General features: G+C 39.3%; 2 pseudogenes; one reads left to right on the top strand and one right to left on the bottom strand.

The window, feature by feature from the left end:
* Nucleotides 1–234: 234 nt before the first annotated feature.
* Nucleotides 235–749, bottom strand: LOC143390195 (ankyrin repeat domain-containing protein 50 pseudogene; annotated as a pseudogene).
* Nucleotides 750–10,496: 9,747 nt separating this feature from the next.
* The window catches only part of LOC143390196 (roundabout homolog 2-like), an 82,747-nt pseudogene continuing 71,639 nt past the window's right edge, over nt 10,497–21,604 (top strand).

Consider the following 21,604-nt stretch of genomic DNA (forward strand, 5'->3'; position numbering starts at 1 on the left):
AGAAATGGAACATTCTGTTGTTAAACAAGAACAGTTAAGACTTATTTTTAATCTATAAATTGTGCAATACAACGTTCTGTTTCTTCCCATACTAAAATAAACAGTTGTACTCAAAACCACTGATTAAGCCCAACTGCACAGCACTAGTAAAAGTACCTCAAAAAAAAAAAAAAACCCTAGCTAAAAGTCTCTAATTGTTGCACAGAAAACTAAACACTATGACATTCTTTGCTGTTACCTTTTGAATGCTTCTGCTAGGTTCCTCTCACATTCCCCAGGCTGTAAGAGGCTTTGAACGGCTGGATCTCGCAGCTTGTCCTCATATCCTTGGAGTAGTCCACTGCGGCATATCTGGGCGACCAGACCTCTAATGAACCCTCCAACATACAAAGTATCAGAGTCCTGGGCTTTGCAGAAATGAAAGGTCAAAGCCTGGCAAGGTAAATCTCTCTGCAAGCTTGTAGGTGAACTTGGCCATAAGAGTTTAGTACACAGGGCTGTCTTGCCACTACCAGGCCCTCCTACCAACAACACACCCCAGGCAGCTGCCTTTCCTGAGACAGCACCAGCATTATTCCCAGAATTCATCACAAGGGACGGTGTTTTGACAGCACTACTGTAGCAGCTACTTTTCTCCTGGAGGCAATGCTGAACCTTGTGGAAAACCCACTCCCTACAGTAAAACTGCTTCCCTTGCAGTAAACTCGTCTAGGCATTTTGCAGACCTTTTCTTCCCAAGGATTAGTCATAATAGGTTTTCTATCTTCAACACTGGCTAGGAGCTAGGTACACCAATATAGTCTTTATATTCATTTGGAAATAACTTGCATTTGAATGACAAAAGTAACCAGTTACAGAAAAATTCAGCAGTTACAATTTATCAATACAATGTGCATGACTGTATTTGCTTCCATATTCTTGATTAACAGAGAATATATTCATTGTTGAACAGATGCAAAAACAACTGGTTCCAAAGCTTGCCAATAGTTTTTGTATATCTTGATGGGTCATATAGCTCCATCCTTATGTCTGGAGTTTATGTGACTGTGGAGATTTGAAGCATACAGATGAAATAATAAATCAGGAAAACTCAAAAAGAGAAAATTCAGTCTTTCAATATATAACAAATGCTTCTCCAAACTCCAGTGTTAATTGTGTGTATGAAAATTAGATGTAGAAAAGTTGTCCATTATCTTAAATGTCATCAAAGAGATAGCATTTATATAGTACATAGGTAGCTCTGTGTTTCTTGTTGAAGGATGACCACTCCAAGTACTAGTTCTTGCCAGATTTAGGCATCTGGGCAACTGCAAGGGAACAGATTCAGATTATCCCTTATGTGGCAGAAATAACAAACCACTGTTTACACTTTCTTAATTCAAAGCATTCATAAAATGCATTTCTCAAGACAGCAGATTCTTACTAAACGGGTTCCTGGGTCTTAAGATGTCCAGGTAATCCACAATTTCCATAAGTATCTAAAACGAAATAAATAAAAATATCTTAGTGCAAAATACCATATATTAAAAGATTATCTACAGTTCACCCATTAATCTCAAAAATCCATACACCTCATCTCTGGCACTTTCAAGAAGTTAGGACACTTAACCCTCAAAGATATTCGTTCCATTTCCCTTTTGCATTATTTTCTTCTATGGTTGTAATTCCCAAGCAGCCAGATATTAATAATTTAATATCGATTTTTGAAACCTTTTCACCCTAGAAAGGGAGAAAAAGAGACCTGATAAACATGGAGTGACACTCTTCATTTTGGCCCAAAGGCTCTGAGGTGGAACAGCGCTCCAAGGAAGCGCTCTCAACCCGCCGGGCACAGCAGTCAGAGGCTGTCTACTGAACTCGCCACACTTCTTTGTTGGTAGTTTGCAAAATCTAGGAGAAGAACCCCAGGGTTGCGGCTGGATGGGAACTGGTTAACAGAAAAGGGAAGGCCACAAATGATAAATTTCCACAAATGATAAATCAAACACACTACAGAAATTTATCATTTCCACAAATGATAAATCAAACACACTACAGTGTGATTCCAAGGGCGACACGCAGGATGGGGTCGGTTGGCAGCGGCGAACTCCTCCGGAGCACGGGCGCGGGGCAGAGGCGTCGGCAGGGCAGCCCGAGTCCAGCTCGGCCTGGAGACAAAAGGGTCCGAGTCCGGCACCCGGGTCGCCGAGGCTGGCCGCCCAGCAGAGGCCGCGCCCCGCACCGTGGTCCCCCGCCCCGCACGCCTGCCGCCGACTGCCCCGCCCCGCCCCTAGGGTGTGTCCGCGGGAGAGTGCGGGGTCCTCGGAGCCCCCACGAGGGCCGCAGCCAATGTCCAGCACGGCGCCCCCAACCCTCCAGGCCCGGGGAGCGGGGCGCGCCTGAGCAGGGATGGCGCGGAGGGGAAGCGGGTCTCCGCCAGCCCCGTTGCAACCGAGCGCTGCCCACCGAGGGAAGGCCTCGCTCCCGCCGCCGCCCCTGGGCACCGCGGCCCTGCCACCTTCGCCCCTTGGTACCTTGGGCCCGCAGCCGCGGCCGCCGCCTCAGGCACTGGCTGCGGGAGATTCCGCCGCCAGCAGCGCTTCCGGATCCTGCTGCAGCCGCCTCCTCTTCCGGCCTGGGGTGCGCTCCCAGCTGCAGATCCGCCTCATGGCTCCTGGCGACGGCCAGCTCCAGCTACCCCAGCAGCCCGGGCCATGCAGCTCCCCACCCCTACAGGCCAGCGGCCGCCACCGCCGCCATCAGGGCATTGACTGTCTGGGGCAGCCTGGACCTGCCAGCTCCGCCCCGCCGCTGAAGCTCCGCCCCAGGCCCCGCCCCGCCCTTCTTCGCCGGCCCAGCGCCCCCCCCGCCCCCCCCCCCCCCCCGCCCTCGAGGCCCCGCCTCCGCCATCCGACCTGCCTCACCCGCCCGACCAGGCCATGCCCCTGGCTTTGGCCCTTCTTCACTCGCTGGCGGGCGCCCCGCCCCCGTGACCCTCCTAGCTTCGCTCTACCGGGCAGGCCTGGTTGGGCTTCACAGGCCCCGCCTTCGCCGTCTAACCTGCCTCACCCACCCGACCAGGCCACGCCCCCGGCGTCGGCCCTTCTTCACTCGCTGGCGAGCGCCCCGCCCCCGTGGCCCTGCTAGCTTCGCTTGCCCTGGCAGGTCCCTTGGGCTGCGCAGGCCCCGCCTCTAAGGCCTTTCCCTGCTTCCGGGAGTGCGTGGCAGCTTGGGACCCGCTGCCGCTCTTCGGGGGCGCCTTTCAGGCGGGCGTCGGGTCTCCGCCTTTCTACGGGGGCGGGGGCCGGAGGACAGGGCGGTGGTGCGTTCTCGCCACCTGAGCTCTTGGTAGTAGCTGCCTCCCTCAGCCGTGAGCCTGCCTTTGTCCTGTGGGCCGCCTCCCTTCCTCGCTGGGCACCTCCGAGGCCACTGGGCTGGCAGCCCCACGCGGGCCTGGTCGCCGTTCTGTCCACTGAATTGCGGGGATGCTTTCCCAGACCAGAACTCCAGGAGGGATGGGCAGAGTGGGGGACGTTGCTGGGCCGCCGCCGCCCGCCCATTCAGGACGCTCCGCTGTAGCGCCACCGGCCACCTCGCTGTGTGCAGGACGCGCCCGCTGTTGGCTCGCCCTGCGCCCTCCCGAGGTCTAGATCCCGGGTTTCTCCTGGGAAAATAGGTGTGTGTCAACCGACGGAGTGGGAAACCTAGTGCATTTATTATTTTGGTTGTTTTGGCTAAAATGCAAAGTTCTCCTCTTTTCTGGTATGTTTCCCAAAATACCAAGCCAATCTCCCTGGTTTTAGGAATTTCAAAGTACAACAAGCATACGTAAGTAGAAACTCAACCAAATAGACCTGCTTGTGCTTACTCTCCCATATTGCTTATTCATGGCATGAGGCTTAATGTTTAGCTTTGACTTATGTACCCTTAATTTGGTTGTTCTTTTTCCAGAACACAACCAAAATGACAGTAAAGTTCAGTTTTTCCATAATTAGATGAAATTTGATTTTATGAAACTATGAATTATGATTTAAACAGCTTATTTGTTTTAATAGTTTTACTGGCACATTTTAGTTGTACATAATGGTGGATTTGTTGTAACATATTCATACATGAACACAATGTAACAATTTGGCCAGTAGCATTAACCAGTTTTTGTCTTTTTTATCGCTTGCTCCCTCCCCCTGATCCCTCTCCTCAACTGATATCTTATCTCGATTTATAGATTTACATGAGATTCCCCCCAACACACCTTTATTTTTCTTTTTCCTCTCTAGCTTTCACATATCTGAGAAAACATACCACCTTTGACCTTCTGAGTTTGGCTTATTTCACTTAACCTAAGTTCTTAAGTTCTATTCATTGTCTTATACATACCACAATTTCATTTTTCTTCCTGGCTTAATAAAACTTCTTTGTGTATACATACCACATTTTCTTTATCCATTCATTCACTGATGGACGCCGTGGCTGGTTCCATAGTTTGGCAATTGTGAATTTAGCAGTTATAAAATGGGTATTTATCTGTAGCTGTAGTATGACTAATTCTTAAGGATAAATACTATGCAGTGGTTTAGCTGGGTCATATGGTGGTTCCATGCCAAGTCTTTTGAGGAACCTCCATACTAATTTTCCATACTGGTTGTACTAATTTACAAGCCCATCAACAGTATAAAAGTGTTCCTTTTTCTCCACATCTTGTCCACCATTTATTATTGTTTTTATTCTTAATGGCTGATGTTCTAACTGGAGTAAAGTGAAATTTCAATGTAGTTTTGCTTGCTTAAGCAGTTTTTAAAAATATATTATTTGTTCTAATTAGTTATACCTGATAGCAGGATTCATTTTGGCATCTCATAGGTAAATGGAGCAGTTTTGATCATGACTTAGTTTACCATGCAACACTGATTGACTCTAATTTCACAGTTGTCATTTTATGTTTACTGAAAATTTTAAATGAGAAATATGTATATCACATTTCATTTCCATTAAGCCACTTGCTAGTGTGATAATTAAAATAGTTTCTACCTAACAGGAAAATTCCAGAAACTTGGTTTGGTGGGCCTCTCTAATGATAACTATCACCCTGCATGGAATACAATTTATAGTAACATCAGCTACATCTAAGCAGTTAATAATCTTCAGCCCATCTAGAATTTTATTTTTTTTACTTTAAATAAATTTTATTTCAGGGCTGGGGTTGTGGCTCAATAGTAGAGCACTCACCTCGAATGTGTGAAGCACTGGGTTCCATCCTCAGCACCACATAAAAATAAAGGCATTGTGTTGTGTTCATCTACACCTAAAAAATAAATATTTTTTTAAAAAAAAAAAATAAAATTTATTTCATATACAAATAAAGTTTATTTCATTTTTTATTGCTTTTTGCTTTCCTCAATAGAAAAGTTTTGATAATAACAATTTTATAATACTTCTTTTTGTTAATTACCTGCATGCTAAAAATAGCATGAGCAGAGTTCTTAGTCCTGCTACTATTCACATTGTTTAATCAGTTTCTTAGCCATCATTTTCTCCAAAAGTAGGTACTGGCATTTTCTGAAAAATGCCTTTTTTTTCATATGGCTTTCCTTATTTTTCTTTATAAGATTTCCTAAAATTATCTTCACAACTGCATAAATGTGAAGTTACTGACACCTTCAATTACTGCTTCTCTATAGAATCTTAAATAAAAAAATTTTCTCTGTTTGTAGGACGGTATCTACTACGTTCAAGCAAACTCTGCTTAATGTATTCTCAATTTTGGTTTCTTCAAATGTTCAGCTTAAATCTTTCCCTAGAAATTGTCTTTTTAAAATCCACTTAGAGCTACACACGTCAACATATATTTTTATAAGAGGAAGCTCAACATATATTTTAAGTTTGTTGCTTTGATGATCTTAAGCAAATTTGTAGACTGCACAGATTGACATCTCAATTTTAGCACATTTGTGTACAAAATATAGTTTGTTGTTGTTGTTGTGGTACTAGGGATGGAAGTTGTGGCCTCCTGTGTACTAGCACTCATCCTACCACTAAGCCACATCCCCAGCCCCAAATATAGTTTTATCCAATTAGAAGCTCCATCAAAAGATTCTCCCCACAAGTTCAAGTATCCCAAACCACAATTATACATTTCAAAATTAGTTTTTTTTAATAAAGTTTATGCTCTTTTCATAGAGTACATTGATTTTCTTTTTGGTCATTATAAGACTTTAAAGCTGCTGAAGGTGAATAATCTGATTTTAGAGTGCCAATAATTTTGAATGAAATGCATGAAAATGTAGAGGCTTTGTGTCAGTCCTCCAGTTTAACTAGTAGGTCCATAGGTTTATTCACAACAGAGTGCTTTAAGGAGCTTTCCCAGCAGGCTTTCCAACTGGGCCACAGTGTACAAAAGCATTCAGCCTACTTGCTTCCTCCTCCGCTGTAGGCAAAACCATCTCTATTTCACATGTTCCAGACAAACCTAATGAGATTTTCCACATGTACCAGTGGGTCTGAGAAGAAGCAGCTCGGTGGGGCTCTTGTGTGTGGAAAGTGGCAGCAGCAGGCCACAGCATTCTAGGCGCAAGGCTGACACACAGAGTCACAGCAGCGTCAGAGGCCTTCCAAGCTTCTCTGATTATGACCAGGCCCAGGACTGCTTGGAGGTGCATATGTACCACCTCTCATATCAAGTCATATTTAAGTCATATTTACTTCTTTTTCAGATAGCACCCTGTACAGTATTCTAGTCACTTTGAATCTTGAAAGGTTCTGGAAAAAATTTATCACCGGCCATCTTTCATATTTCCCCACAAATTTAAATTCTGTCCTCTCACACACTATTAAACATGGCAGACGCTGGAACTAAGACAATGAAGGTCTATCAAACTCATTCCAAATGATTTTAATGCTAATATTAATAAGGCCTTATCTACACAAACACGTGCATTTGAAAGAAAATTGACCACAACACTCGGAGCAACCAAAAGATCTTTATTGCAGCAGTGCAACAAAGAGAAAGGAAAGAAGGAAAGAGAGAGAAAGAAGGGAAGAGATGAACAGGGAGAGAGCAAGAGCGAGAGAGAGAGACAGCACGTGCAAGAAAGAGAGAGAGAGCAAGAGAGAGAGGTGCCTGGCAGGAGGGAGTTTTTATAGCCCAAATCTAATGGGGCCTCTGGGTCTGCAAGCTGCCTTGTTGGCCCAAGGGGGGTTGAGTGCTCAGCCTTGAGCGGGACTTGACACAAACAGGTGATAAAGGACCAGATAGAGGGGGGTTTGAGTGACTGGGCTATCTTGCAGCCAACATCTGTTCAGCCTGCGCTGCAGACAACACAGTTCAGCCTGCTCTGCACCCAACAGCATTATGTTAGTTATGTTGATTGGTCTTGAGGGAGACCTAGACCATGCAAAAGATTTGATTGGCATGATAAGTGTATTGATAGGGATAGCCAGCTGTTTTGCTCTCTTAAATACTCTTTTAAAACAAACCTTATTTAAATTTCACATTTTAAAAAAATAGGTGCCAGCTTTATTCAGTGCTATTCTTGAAAGCATGTCTTAAAATAGTCTTTACTTATAAAATGTGAAAGAAAAAAGCCTCTCCTTCAAAAATTAAAAGAACCCCCAAATATGATTCATTTTGCAGAATTACCAGCTAAGCAAGATGAAGACTTGCTAGCTATGATTATCAAGTAGCTGATTACAACGCTTTACCATCAACCAAAGGTCTACCCCGCCCCCTTTCAAAAGCAGTGCAGAGTGGCCCCAAATGGTCATCCCAGGGACAGGGAGAGGCCCAGCCATCCCACATCCCAGGGGGCAGTGGGTCCTGGGATGATTCCAGCCTCCACCACCATGAGCAGCAACTTTATGAAGAACCCCAAGAGAGATCAGAGAAAAAATTGTCCAGCTGAGCCCCGGGAACCCCAGAAATATAGGGGCTGACAAGGCCAGTGGTGTTTTGAGGTTCTGGGGCAGGGCTTGTGGAAATAGTAGTAAGTAATTTAAACACTGTCAGATGGAAACAATAAACATCTTCACGGTCCATACATAGGCTGAGCATCCTGAATCCAGAAATCTGAAATCCAAAATGTTCCACATCTGAAATTTTTTAATGTTCCCATGACACTACAACTGTAAACTTCCATGCCCAGCCTCACGAAATGGTCACACAAGAGTCCCACTGCATTTATTGTTGCAATCTCAAAAAATAATAAAACATTTATTTCCAACCAAACTAGGTACATTAAAAGCCTAGAGTAAATGGAAAGGGAGGGAATCAAGTTTATCCTTAGAGACCTACAATCTAAAATAAAGAAGGAAGCCAGGGACAGGGCACACTCCTGTAATCCCAGTGGCTCAGGAGGCTTGAGGCAGGAGGATTGTAAGTTCAAAGCCAGCCTCAACAACTTAGTGAGGCTCTAAGAAACTCAGTGAGATCCCCAGTACCATGAAAGAAAGAAAGAAAGAAAGAAAGAAAGAAAGAAAGAAAGAAGCAATCATTTTGTCTAAGAGAACACATGAAATAATAGTAATAAAAAAGGAGCTATGTTGTACATCCTTCAGGAGGGAGTATGTCTTTGAATTTACTTTAAGGTGAAGTCATATTTGAATGTTAGGAGCTTCATGGTTTGAGGACAGTGTAGAGTCACCACAGATAACTGCACAGGCTGAGTACTGCACAACTTCAGGTGACATTATTCAAATGGATTGTGATGCACTTCTCAAGGACTAGAAGGTCTCAGGTTGGGAACATAGTTAGAGGTTATGTTGAGTATGGGTAACAAAGCCCCCAAACAATGGTTTGATCATGAGGGCGTGTTTCTCTTGGGCAACAAGAAGTTAGAGAGGCCTAGTTTATATGGTGTACAAAGCCATCAAAAACCACCCTGATGTCTCTCTTCTGCCATTCTATGTAGCTCAGCATGGTGGAACAGAAATAGGGAAGCGGAGAGCCAGAGGAAGCCAGGCTGGGGACTGCCCAGGGAAGGACAGTGGGAGGCCGAGGAACCGGATTGTGGTGCATGCATATGATTCCCCAAATTGTCCATCCTGAAGTGCATCCTGGGGAAGGAGTGCCAGACAGCCAGGCAGGGCTCTGCTAGTGAGACAGGCGGTAGGACAGGTAGCAAGGTTCCTTTTGGACTTTCAGATACTGGGGGAATATTCTACCTGAGAAAATCAATGATCTCAAAGAGGTAAATGAATATTACTTCTTTTTGGCCTATGACAAGAATGTTTGCCTTTAATTTGAGATTCGTTAAGTAATTCTGTTTTGCTCATTGAAAAATTCTAAACTTTAGGGGTTGGGGATGCAGCTCAGTGGTAGAGCACTTGCCTAGCACATGTGATCCTCTGCACCTCATTAAAATATATATAAATGTGTATGTATGTATGTGTGTGTGTGTGTATATATATATATACACACACACATATATATGCATATATATATATATATATATATATATATATATATATATATGTACACAAATAAAATAAAGTGAAAAAAAATCTAAACTTTAAGGATAAAATTTTTGTGCTAAAATGAAACTATTTCTGTCACAATGATTTTGTTTCTCAAGCTAGAGCCTAGATTTCCACATGTGGGCTTCATTTCTCACATTGGTCTAGGTTAATTTTACCCCAATAAATTTTCTCACTCCTCTAAGCCAAGGAGAAAAAACAATTCTCAAGAAAAAGGAGAAATTAACAATAAATCAATAAAGACATCTTAACAATAAAAGCAAAATTTTGTAGAAAAATAGATGGTGATTTGATGACTGAAGAATTTTTTTAAAAAATGTATTGTAATGAAAATGTGTGTGTGTAAATTTAAGCTAAATATTTTAGTGTCACATGACAATTAGGATAGCTCGCTGATTGAAAATGGAAACCATTTGTCTCAAATGAATACTGACAGTTGTTGGAAGTGACAGCTGAATTGGAAGCACCACCTCCTACTTAAATTGGGGAACATTTAGGAATATATGCCCTTATCAGACTGGGGATAGCAAGAGCCATAACAATCTCTCTAGGGGAAGTAGTATTTATTGCATATTTCAATTTCCCCCTACTAATATTTGAAGGGATTAAATAAGTGAAATCCAGAACTACTGCTATTTATGTAAATATACTTTAAGGAATCAGTAAAACAAGTCAGTCCTTATTCAGATATTACAAATAAGAAAATAAAAATGACTGTAACAGACTTACAGACCAGCATCACAGCTGCAGTGGTGGAAGATAAGACAATGCTCTAGGAACCAGTAACATAAATTTGATTTTTCTTGTGTGGACCTTATTTTATTTAATACTAACTATTAAATTAAATAGTAATTATTTCTTTCATCATCACTGTGGGTGATCATCGTCTAGAGTAGGGGATACGGATTTATAATTGCTTGAGTTCAGACCTGGTGAACATATCATGACACATTTCTCAGAGGGGGAACCCTTCATCATGAGAGCTTTTAAAGCTCCAACCTGAAGATTCTGTATACTTGACTAAGGAAGGCCAAGGCATTCCATGGAAGATGGAACCTTCTGGAATAAAGAAGAATCAAGCCTACAGAGTCGGCAGCAGAAGAGCTTCGGGGCCCCTGCAGCAGCCCCGCTCTGGTTTGGCTCCGCTGAGGCAGGAGGCTTTTGTGTCTCAAGCCAGAGCCAAGGGCTGGAGATGTGGCTCAAGCGGTAGCACACTCACCTGGCAGGCGTGCGGGCCCGGGTTCAATCCTCAGCACCACATACAAACAAAGATGTTGTGTCCACCAATAACTAAAAATAAATAAATAAATATTAAAAAAAATAAAAAAGAAAAGAAAAGAAAGATGCACCGAATAGATCCTTCAATTAATTAAAAAAAAAAAAAAAAGCAAGAGCCTAGATTTCCACTCATGGGCTCCATTTCTCACATTGGTCTAGGTGAATTTTACCCCAATAGATTTTCTCACTCCTCTAAGCCAAGGAGAAAAAAAATTCTCAAGAAAAAGGAGAAATCAGATAACAATACAATGGAGGAAATATTACCTGCAGAATTGGCTGCCTGTCCCTGAGAAATTGAAGATGGTTTGAAGCCTGAGAGCTCTTACACTGATAAAACGATACTGTAAATTTTAATTTATTTAAAGATAAAAATACACTAAGTATAAATTTTGAATAGGAGAAATTAATTACAAATTTTCAAAGTATAAAAATACTCTTTTCTATTAATATTATTCTCTAATGCATTTTTCTGAAAATGATGAATGCAATATTACCTCCTTTTGACTCATTGAATAGAAAAAGATCATTAAAATGTTGGTACAGAATCTCTTTGTATATAGCAGTTTGTAAAGAAGTCTGTGGTAAAGTGGAGTTTTTGAAAGAGGACTCATTTTTTGTACCAGCTTTTGGTGGAGGATTAGATTTTTGGACTCTGTGGCTGCATTGAATCCCTTAACCTGAAGCTTAGTGGCTGAAAACAACCCTTACCTATACTTCTCCACCATGCTGTGTTCAACTGGTTGCTCTGATGCCTATTGGGCCCCCTCATGCAGCTGCCCTGGAGTGGGGGGAGGTCACTGCATGTGTAGTCTAGTAGCTGAGAGACCCTAAAATTTGGTACTGGGTCTTCTTCTCTTCCTGGGGGTCCAGAGTTCCTCAAGGGCTGGGGGCAATGGGGGAGGAGGTTGTGAAAAGCTGTGAAAGCTGGTGAGGTCTATATTCTGAAATTGCCCCACATAGCTTCCTGTCACATCTTATAAAAGTCAAGGCATTTGACCAGGACAGCTCAGCATCAGAGGTGGGGGCAAATCATTGGCATAAGGTTCACAAAATTACAGCTATGTTTTTTAAAGACCACAAATGGAAACCTTTGAAAACTTGATATTTCATATTAATTCCCCACCAGAGAAAAACAAAAAGCACACATATACAAGTTCTCTGTCCATTTTAAAGAAAGCTGATCTTCTGTGTTACCTTAGAATCAGGATGGTCTGATTCAAACAGCTTCCATTTTTATGGATTTAATTCTATGTACTGTTTAACATGAATAAACAGGAAAACCACAAGATAAAAACATATGTCCATCTGTACCTTTTTCAGTGTTAGATTCTGTATTTATTAAAAATTGCATTTTTATTCAATATAACATGATTTTTACAGAAGTTAAGGCTGAGAAACTTGAAATATAGTAGTTCAACAGAAACTTATAACTTTTGGAAAATATTTTGTTTGACCTCAAATGGAACATTACTCATATGAATGAATACATAACAAGATGATAGTACTTTTCAAGTTTTATAAAAAGCTTTTTTATTTTAATTAATTTGTCATTCTGTCTCTGATTACATTCTTTTAATCTGAGGAGGCTAAAAGCAAATAGTTTATAATCTTCTGCAATCATGGGTAGAAGGAGCTTCCCTCAAAGAAGAAAGCAGATATATTTTTGCTTAATTAATGTGCTTTAAAAATATGTTAAAGCATATGAGCATTTTGCAAAAATAATTTAATAATTACTATAACTTAATAATTGGCATCAGTTAAATCTTCTCAAGATTCATTTCTTATTTGATAGAATTTTTGTAGTGAATTGATTTTATAATCCCTGTTAGTTTAATTGGGCTAACTTTAAAGTGAAATCAATGAAGAATATTTTATTACTTTTATTTTTTATGTGCATTCATTATTTGCTTCCAGAAGAATTTAGAAATACCAATTACACAAGTGTCTAGCACTTCAGTCTATAATTTGTGATGGATAAGAAAAAAGCAGGACTTTTGGATATGTACACAAGTTACATAAAAGAAACCCTGGCACAGTTCCTGAACTTCAGGAGAACCAAGGTGCTGCCATTGGATGCCACACAGGAACCTGTAGAGAGAAATATCATAATCAAAATATGCTCAGATGGGAGCAGGGAAAGTCATGGTAAAGTCCATTGTAGGGGGTTATATCAGGAGCTCACTTATCACACACTAAAGTAAATGAAGGAAAGTCCCAGTTCAAGCAAGATTATAGAACTAAACCCCACCTTGGGGGTGACTGTCTGGGAGAATCTTTGTTCAATTGTATTTTGCAACACTGTTGCTGGCCTTTGAAGATGGAGAGGACCATAAGTAGGGATTGGAGAATGACTGCAAGGAGCCAAGAGTGACTGCTGCCCAAATACCCAGGAGGACACGGGAACCTTAGTCTGCAACTTCAAGGAGCTGTATTCCCCCAGTCACAAGAATGGGCCTGGAAGAGGACCTGATGTTCCTGAGGGAAACAGGCCAGCAGGACCTCAGTTGGTCCTGCTTTGACTCCTTAAGCTGGGAACTCGATTGAGTCCTGCTAGATGTCTGGTGCACAGAAACTGGGAGGTAGCGAGTGGGTCCTTTTTTAAGTTTCTAAGTTTGTGATCATAGGTATGGAAGCAACAGAACACTGATATAAATTCTGGTACCAGCCATGCTACCATAACAAAACCTCAAATATGTGCAAAGTGTTTTGGAATCTGCTGGTAAACTAAGCTGCTGGAATTTTGAGAAGAATGATAATAATTGTAAATGCCTAGATTGCTTTGAAAAACTGCTATAATTATGGACCCCAAAAGGACTGCAAGGGAGTTCTCAGAAGAAAAAAACCTCATGTTATTGAAACTGCAGGAAGGGAGACCCTTGTTCCACAGTGGCCAGAAGCTTAGGAAAATGGTTCCCTCCCTTTAGGAGGTAGGACCTGTCAATGGTGAGTTTACAAGTTGGGTTGAGGAGATGTCTAAGCAAAGTTTTGAAGTGAAAGCTTGTTCTTCTTTATGTTTATAGTAAAATTTGGGGGTGGGGAGAGAGAGGGAGAAACTTAGGAAAGAGCTGTCGATATGGGAAATCCTCATCCTCTACAGATGGCAAAAGGCTAAAAATAATAGATTGCTGCTCTGGAGGTTAGCACAAAGAGCTGAAGGGGTACAGCAGTACAGCCCTTTGCTGCAATCTCAGGAAGATGGAAAGGTCCCAGCATTCAACACCAGGGGTTCAAGTTATGCCAGTGGGTCTTCTCAGTCCTTTTAGAGAGCCACCAGGGAGCTTCTTGGAATTATCCTTCAGCCACCCCAGAAGAAGCTGAAAATGGAAAAGGAACGACCTCAGCAAGATGTGAGCACATGTTCTGTCTCATGAGGCATCCAAGGGGCCCACAAGGAACTGGGTTGTCTCATCAGCAGGAGAGCTGCCTGTGGGAACTGACAGGTACAGACCACAGGACAGGGGGAGATGCTCAGAACTATCAAGATCTCTGGCAGGAGGGGACTGGGCAAGCCACATGGCTACTTACAAAAGTTCCCTTCCATGCAGAAGCAAGAAGACACAGTGAAGCTCCCAGAGGGCAGAGATAATCCAGATAGGATTTTCCCAGGCCTGGGGACCTAACATAGAGGAATTCCCCCATTGGATTCAATTTTCCCCATGTTTAAAGAAGAATGCCAGTAACTGTCACTTTTCAATCCCCATGTAACAAATTAGCACAAAGGTAGTGACTTAAAACAGCACAAATTTTTTGGAACATGTTGAGAGCCATAGCCACAGTCAGAATGATGCCTGGCATAGTGCCAGAGGGAATGATTGAAAGGTGACACCAGTGAACCATTGAGATGATGATTTGAGTTAAGCTGTATATAATTGCTGTGGTGCTAGATTGATTGAGTTGTATATGGACCCTGTTGGGTGGGGGGAATAGGGCGGCTCCTGGAATCTGCCTCAGGCACCTGATACTTTGTAGTCATGTTGCAAGGCTCTTCTTTTGGAATTGCTTTCAGAGTTTATTGGAAATTTTTGAATGGTGACAAGTCTTGTTCTCTAAAGATTAATTAATTTTCAGCAGTAACTAAATTTCCAAAAAGCAAAGTATGGTATATAAATTTGGGCTCAAAATTAGACAAAGGTTATGAAAGGACTAGAAATCAAGTAGATATAATTTCCCATATGGCTTTTAACTGACTGTAAAGAAAACTCAAGAATAACATTTAGAATAGTTGAAATCAGTTGTAACTTCCCATATTAACTTTGCTTTTATAATTAGTTTGACATTATCTTAAAATCTAAGTACTTTCATATCATATCAAACATTTTAGCAGATAACACTAACTTGAATCAGTTACTCTTAGTTTCTTTACCTACATTCATTGTATTCAAATAATAATAATAATAATAATAATAATAATAATAATAAATGTGTTAGGCACCATTCTGCTTCAAAGGTGTTTCTATCAAAATTTGTGTGAAATTACAGAAGGAAAGTAAGATTTTACCTTGTAGGTTGAGTTCTGTTGCCTATTATAATAAGTAATTCAGCCTCAGGTGATTCTGTGCAGAGTTCTGTATTTGCTGTCATTCTAAATTTTTATTAATATTTTCAGAGAAGCTGACAGGTAAGGGGTAAGTTTCATGAGTTACACTTAGACCTAAAGACCTTGAACTTTACTGAAATTGTTTAGTAGCAATGAATCACAGCCCTGCATCACCTGAGTCCTCTTCCCATAACCAGAACACTGCTGCTGACTGTGAGGATTTCCATATAGGCTGCAACCAAGAGCAATCATTAATCTCCTTACTACAAACAGTAACTCTAGAGTTAAAATGTTGACTTTCAAGAGAATGTATGTGAGGCCAGAGACCTACCAGGTGACCAGATGATAGTGTACCACTCCAAACCAAAAATTTCACAGTAGGAAAAATGTGGCAGATTCCTAGAGTACAAAGTTGGAAGACATCAAATCCAACATGGTTTTTTTTCTTCTGTTGATAAACTTACAGATTTCTTCATTAAGAAAAATTCTGAAGAAAGGAATTACCTTATTTTCATAGTCAATGTGTAACTGATTATGTTTTTCTGCCTCTTCTGTTAGTTTAGGAATGAACTTCAACCTTGATTTCTGTTTATCCTTTACAACAAATGCTATCAGAGCAGTCAGTTACTTTTATGTTCATGGAGCATGGCACAGAGAAGGTCATAAAGAAATCTTTTTGTTGGAACAAAGAAAAGAAATAAATTATCTTACTGGATTTTGCAAGCTTAAAAATAGTTTTGGAGTCAAACTTTCTGTATTAATATTTTATTTATTTTTATGATGTTGGTGAATAAAAAAATTATTTTCTCCCATTGAACATTAATTCCCTTAACTATAATGCTGGGGTATAATTTGACCAATCTAAAAACACTGTTGTAAAGATTAAATGAGATAATACAAATAAAGTTGATAATATAATAAGTAGGTATTATATAGAGTTCTAACTGTAAATAGCTTTATACCGTGTAGCTTTCATTACTTCAAAGGGATGTCATGAATCTATTAAAGAATCTAATGGAATCCCCTCATCATCCCCTCATCATTCCATAGCTTTAGCAAGCTCTTCAAACTATCTAAGCATAATTAACAATAGCTAAATTGTGGAACCAACCCAGATGCCCTTCAGTAGATGAATGGGTAGGGAAATTTTGGTATATATGCACATTGGAATATTACTCAGCAATAAAAAGGAATAAAATCATGGCATTTGCTGGTAAATGAATGGAGTTGGAGAATATAATGTTAAGTGAAGTAAGCCAATCCCTAAAAACCAAAGGCGAAGTATTTTCTTTGATATAGGATACTGACTCATAATGGTGATGGGTGGGTAGCATGGGAGGAATGGAGGAACTTTAAATAGGGCAAAAGGGAAGGAGGGAACGGGAGCGCATATGGGGGTAGGAAAGACTGTGGAATGATTTAGACATCATTACCCTAAGTTCATGAGCCACATCCTCAGCCCATTTTTGTATTTTCTTTAGAGACAGGGTCTCACTGAGTTGCTTAGCACCTCGCTGTTGCTGAGGTTGTGTTTAAACTCAAGATTCTCCTGTCTCAGCCTCTGGAGCTGCTGGGATTATAGGTCTGTGCCACAGTGCCAAGCCCATTATATTTTTAACTAATATGAACCAATGGAATGGAGTGGAGTAGAGTGCAGTTGAGTGGAATAATAGAAGAATAGAGTCTATGCTTTGCATTTAGTGGGATAAATAAAGGTAAACATTTTGTGCAACTTGCCTTAAAGTGTATGTGCATAGTATGCTTATGTGCCTATATATGTATGTTAGGTTCAAATATATCTTGCTTGATCAAGATGGCTCACACAGAGCATCCTGCAGATTTCTATTCCTTATCATTTTCATCACACTTGCTGTTCTTAGTTTCAACTGTTTGCTTTATTTCCCAACATCTAAACACAACAGCTACATTTGCAATACAACTGACCACAGAGATCACACTCATTTAAAAAACAGATTAAATCAACCAAGTGATCACATTATCAAGCGATCACAATAATTGTATGCTAGATTCACTGATAACACAAAAGGTCATGTTCAGAAGGCAAGATGCATCAAATTTTGAGTGTTCCACATAGATAACCTATATTCCAGAGTTTCTTAGACAATGACCCTGGGAGCATGTTATACACAAAGCAGGAAAATGAAGTTGCACTCTTCTAGATGATGTCAGAAATAGTTCTAAGTCAAACTTTGTATCAGAGCATGATGCCTTAGAGTAAAATTATAATGAATAAATATTCCAGATTTTTGTAAATAAGATGCTTTAAGCCAATTTATCCACTTTCTTAACTTGAAACTAGAATCAGAACGTGAATCAAATATGTCACGTGGTTTTTCTTACAAAACATAATTCCACAACTATATATAAAATGTTTTTTGTTCGAATGATATATAGTAAAGACTGTTCACAAAAAAAAACTAAAATCCCTGCAGATGATGGAGACACCTTTGAAATTCTCCATTCCAAGGACCATTAATCTAATTTTCTTCTATTTCTTCTTGAATTAATATCTCTTCAAAAAGGTTAGTTTCTTATTGAGTCTCTGAAATGCAGTGTAGCTGTTCTCCCTCATTGTTAATGTCTTGTTTATTAAACTTTTTCAAGAATTAATCTAATTAACATTGAGTTTACTTTTTAAGACTTGTATTGTTTCACAAAGAAAAGACATAAAATTATTTGAGGGAAAAATGCAGGCATTTATTGTTTTTACCTGGTGCATTTTTACTGTTTGCCACATTAGTGATTTAATTTACACTGAACAAACACAACTCTCTCCAATACAGTTTTATTTAATGCAGCTAAATTTGTATTTGGCAACATTGTACTATATTTAGGATGGAAACATTAGTTAAAAGAGCACATAAACAAAGTATTTATTTTTGATATTCTATGAACTCAACATTAGAGATTTTAGGAAGATTTGCCAGAAGAATTCCAGAAGTTATAAGTCATTATTTATTTGATTGGTCTTCCAGGGAATGTTTGGAACTTTTCATGAATCTATATCTCATGTAGATGTTGCCTTAAATATTGATTGGATGAAGAATTAAATAGTCAATGTGCTAGAAATTAAAAACATAACTAAACTTTTAACTTTAGCAATTCCTGGTCTGTTGACTAAGGATATATGGATGTTCTTTGAGGCAAAACATCTTTAATAAGCTTTAGATTATATATGTTTTTGACGATTTGTAACTTCATATATATTATGTGAAGAGTTGAAATAAAGCAATTAACTATTCAAGCCAGATCAAGAATACCAGGAAACATGTCATTGGTGTAATAAATGGTGCTCTGTGCATGCAAATTTAGGAGATAGAATTTACAGGAATAAAATAGAATTTGTAACAATGGCAACAGAAGCCAAGCAACCAGAATATAGTCACATGATATGTTTCCTTAAAGAGCATTAGCTGAGCAGTCAGGAGGTCTTCATTTTATTTTCCTTTTGTCATGACTATTCTTAGTTTGTTATCTTTTGTAAACTGAACATCTAATTATAAATGTGTGAAACAAATATAAAAGCAACATTTGTATTTGTTGTGGGACAAAACACTGAAAAGGATTTGTTTTGGAAATAAGATACTAAAGTGGTTGCTTAAGTCACAAAGTTCATATTCAGGCAATTATGACTACCCTTTTAATTTCTGTAATAATAATTTTTTTCCAATAGCATAATTTCTTTTGTTCCCTCAATGGTGACATTCTTGAGTAATTTTATAAGCACAGAATTTTTTTAAAAAAATAAATGTTCTCCAGGAATGTTTAAAACTTTAAGTTTTTCATTTAAATGCTGCCATTCCTTCTCTCATAAAAACTGGACAAAATTCTAACTGCAAATTAAAAGAAAGAAGGATGGACAGACTCAGTCATTTTCATTTATAATCCTTTATATCCAGTCCCAGAATGTAATTTGGAGTCCAAAATAAACAGTGAGGGCAGGGACCACATTTATCTTTCACTGATCAAGTTACCAGCCCCCAGTAAGATTTCAGTTAATATAGTTTGAGTAAGTGAAAGAACAAAACTAAATCCAATAAAATGAAACATGATAAAAAACATTTGTGCTTTTAACATAGAAGAGCAAAGGCTTCTTACCAAGCATTTTTTCTCTTGAAATTTCCTATTACAAAATAGTATAAATTTATAAGCAATTTTTAATTAATGTATTGTCCATGAATTTAGAAAAACTTGTGATTTTCAGAGTTAGGCTAATTTTCTCCACCAATAAGAAGAAGAGGAATTGATACAGTACGTTATACTGTTTGATCCAAAAATATTGGATGACATTAGGCAAATAAAGATCCTAACATGCAAAAGAGTGCAGGTCCTGAGCAAACCCACACTCAGACAAACAGAAAAGTTATTTTTCATGTACTCAGAAGATGTCTTATCACTCATGGACTATCTTCTCTTTAGCTGTGGTTTTTAATTAATAGAAGCACAAAAGAAAGGCTATGCGGTGGGATGGCCAAGTTTTGCAGAACACTCTGGAGATGATGCACCTGCCTATACTATTTATCCCAGGGGCACCCAAATTTGGGTTGACACATTTTGAAGTCTGTGATAAACGTTTGCAAAATTAAACAATATTGACAGTGAAATGGGCTTTTTATTAAAGTTTTTTTCAACTTTGATATCTCATTTTAAACAGAAGTTTTCAAATAGAATATTATTGAATAGTAAATTTTGCTGTTTCCAAGCTCAAATAATTTTAAACTTTAGAAAATTGGTAACAGAAACACCTTCTGAGATTGCATTAAAAAGAAGAAAATAGAAAACATTGCAAGTGCAAGAAGAAAACATTAGATTTGAGAGGATAAAAGAAATTGAAGTTAAAATGTAAAGGACCAGGTTTTGTAAAGTTTTCAAGCTGCACTCAGAGCCTGAAATTTCTGTGGCAGTTAAGACAATTCCTGGAACCGCCTGTTAGATGTGTGTCGAAATCTTCCCTTGACCACGTAGTTACTAAATCACCCCTTCCCAGAGGCTGTGCAGCTCAGCACATACACTTCTCAGGGCTTCAACCAATCAGTTTAAATGTATGCCTATCTTAGTGCTGACCAATCACCCCCACCCGACCTGTTCCTGCCAATGAATGTGCTAATCATGTTTTAGAGTTGTTATTTGATTTTCCCGCAGTATATGATGATTTGCTAAAGGAGGCTATGACGTACGTAAAGCCCCTGCCTTCTCTAAAGAATGTATATGAACTCTGCTCAAGTGGCTCTTGGGACTCTTTGTTCTCTGCTCTTCTTAAGTGAGCTCTGAGCCACAGCATGCTGGACGCCCAATAAACCCTTTGCTGTTGCATGAGATGGTCTCTTGGTGGTCTTTTCCTCCGACGCTCACCACACCTTTTCAGATTAAAGGAACAAATTTCAGTGTCTCTATTTACAACTGCCATTGATTGATGAATACAGAGAGTCTAGGAGTACTATGAATGGGGTTCCTTCCTCTTTTATTCATCCATTGAAAGAATCCAGCTACCCTTGATACTTCTTTGAAAAATGTCATTCAACTATACCAAAGAAAAAAAAGAAAAGAAATGAAAGGATGCTTTTTTTTTTTTTTTTTAGAGAATGAAAATGGCCTTGGTTCTCAAAGACTGTTTCTTTTTCATTAATTTATTCAGACATGACCAAGTTATGATGGAAAGTCTTACAATTTATTGTATAAGTTGTGCACAAATGCAAGAAAAAAAGCAAAACAACACTTATTCCAAAATAAACTCAGTCTACTTAAGAAAATTGTTATTAACAAGTTAGATTGAATTTTAAACAATAACTGATGTGCCTGAATTCATTTTAAAAGAGCTAAACATATGTTAAATTTTTCTATGAGTATGATTTAATTATTAAGATATCTACTTCAAAGTTCAGAGATGCATGAAAACTAATATATTTACTTTCTTAGAAGTCTTTTTAAAGAGGGAGCCTGATACTTCTTCAAAATAGATAATCCAGGTTTCCTAAGAAAGTGGTGAATTGAAGTTTTTACCCCAGGATTATTTACTGTAGGATTATTATGTAAGGGCTCAAGTTGTGGCTCAGTGGTAGTGTGCTTGCCTAGCATGCATGAGGCACTGGGTTCGATTCTCAGTACCACATACAAATAAATAAAATAAAGGTCCATCAACAACTAAAAAATTAAAAAATAAATAAAAAAATATGGCCTGAGGCCTTGTCTAAAAAAGGATTATTATGTAATTAAATTAATTTATTATGTTAAAGTTTTAAGTATAAATTCACATAATTTCTCTGGGTAAGTAAATAAGCAAATAAAAATACATAAAACATACCCCAAATCACCAGTGTATTT

This window comes from Callospermophilus lateralis, unplaced genomic scaffold, assembly GCF_048772815.1.
Source record: "Callospermophilus lateralis isolate mCalLat2 unplaced genomic scaffold, mCalLat2.hap1 Scaffold_248, whole genome shotgun sequence".
Taxonomy (NCBI): domain Eukaryota; kingdom Metazoa; phylum Chordata; class Mammalia; order Rodentia; family Sciuridae; genus Callospermophilus; species Callospermophilus lateralis.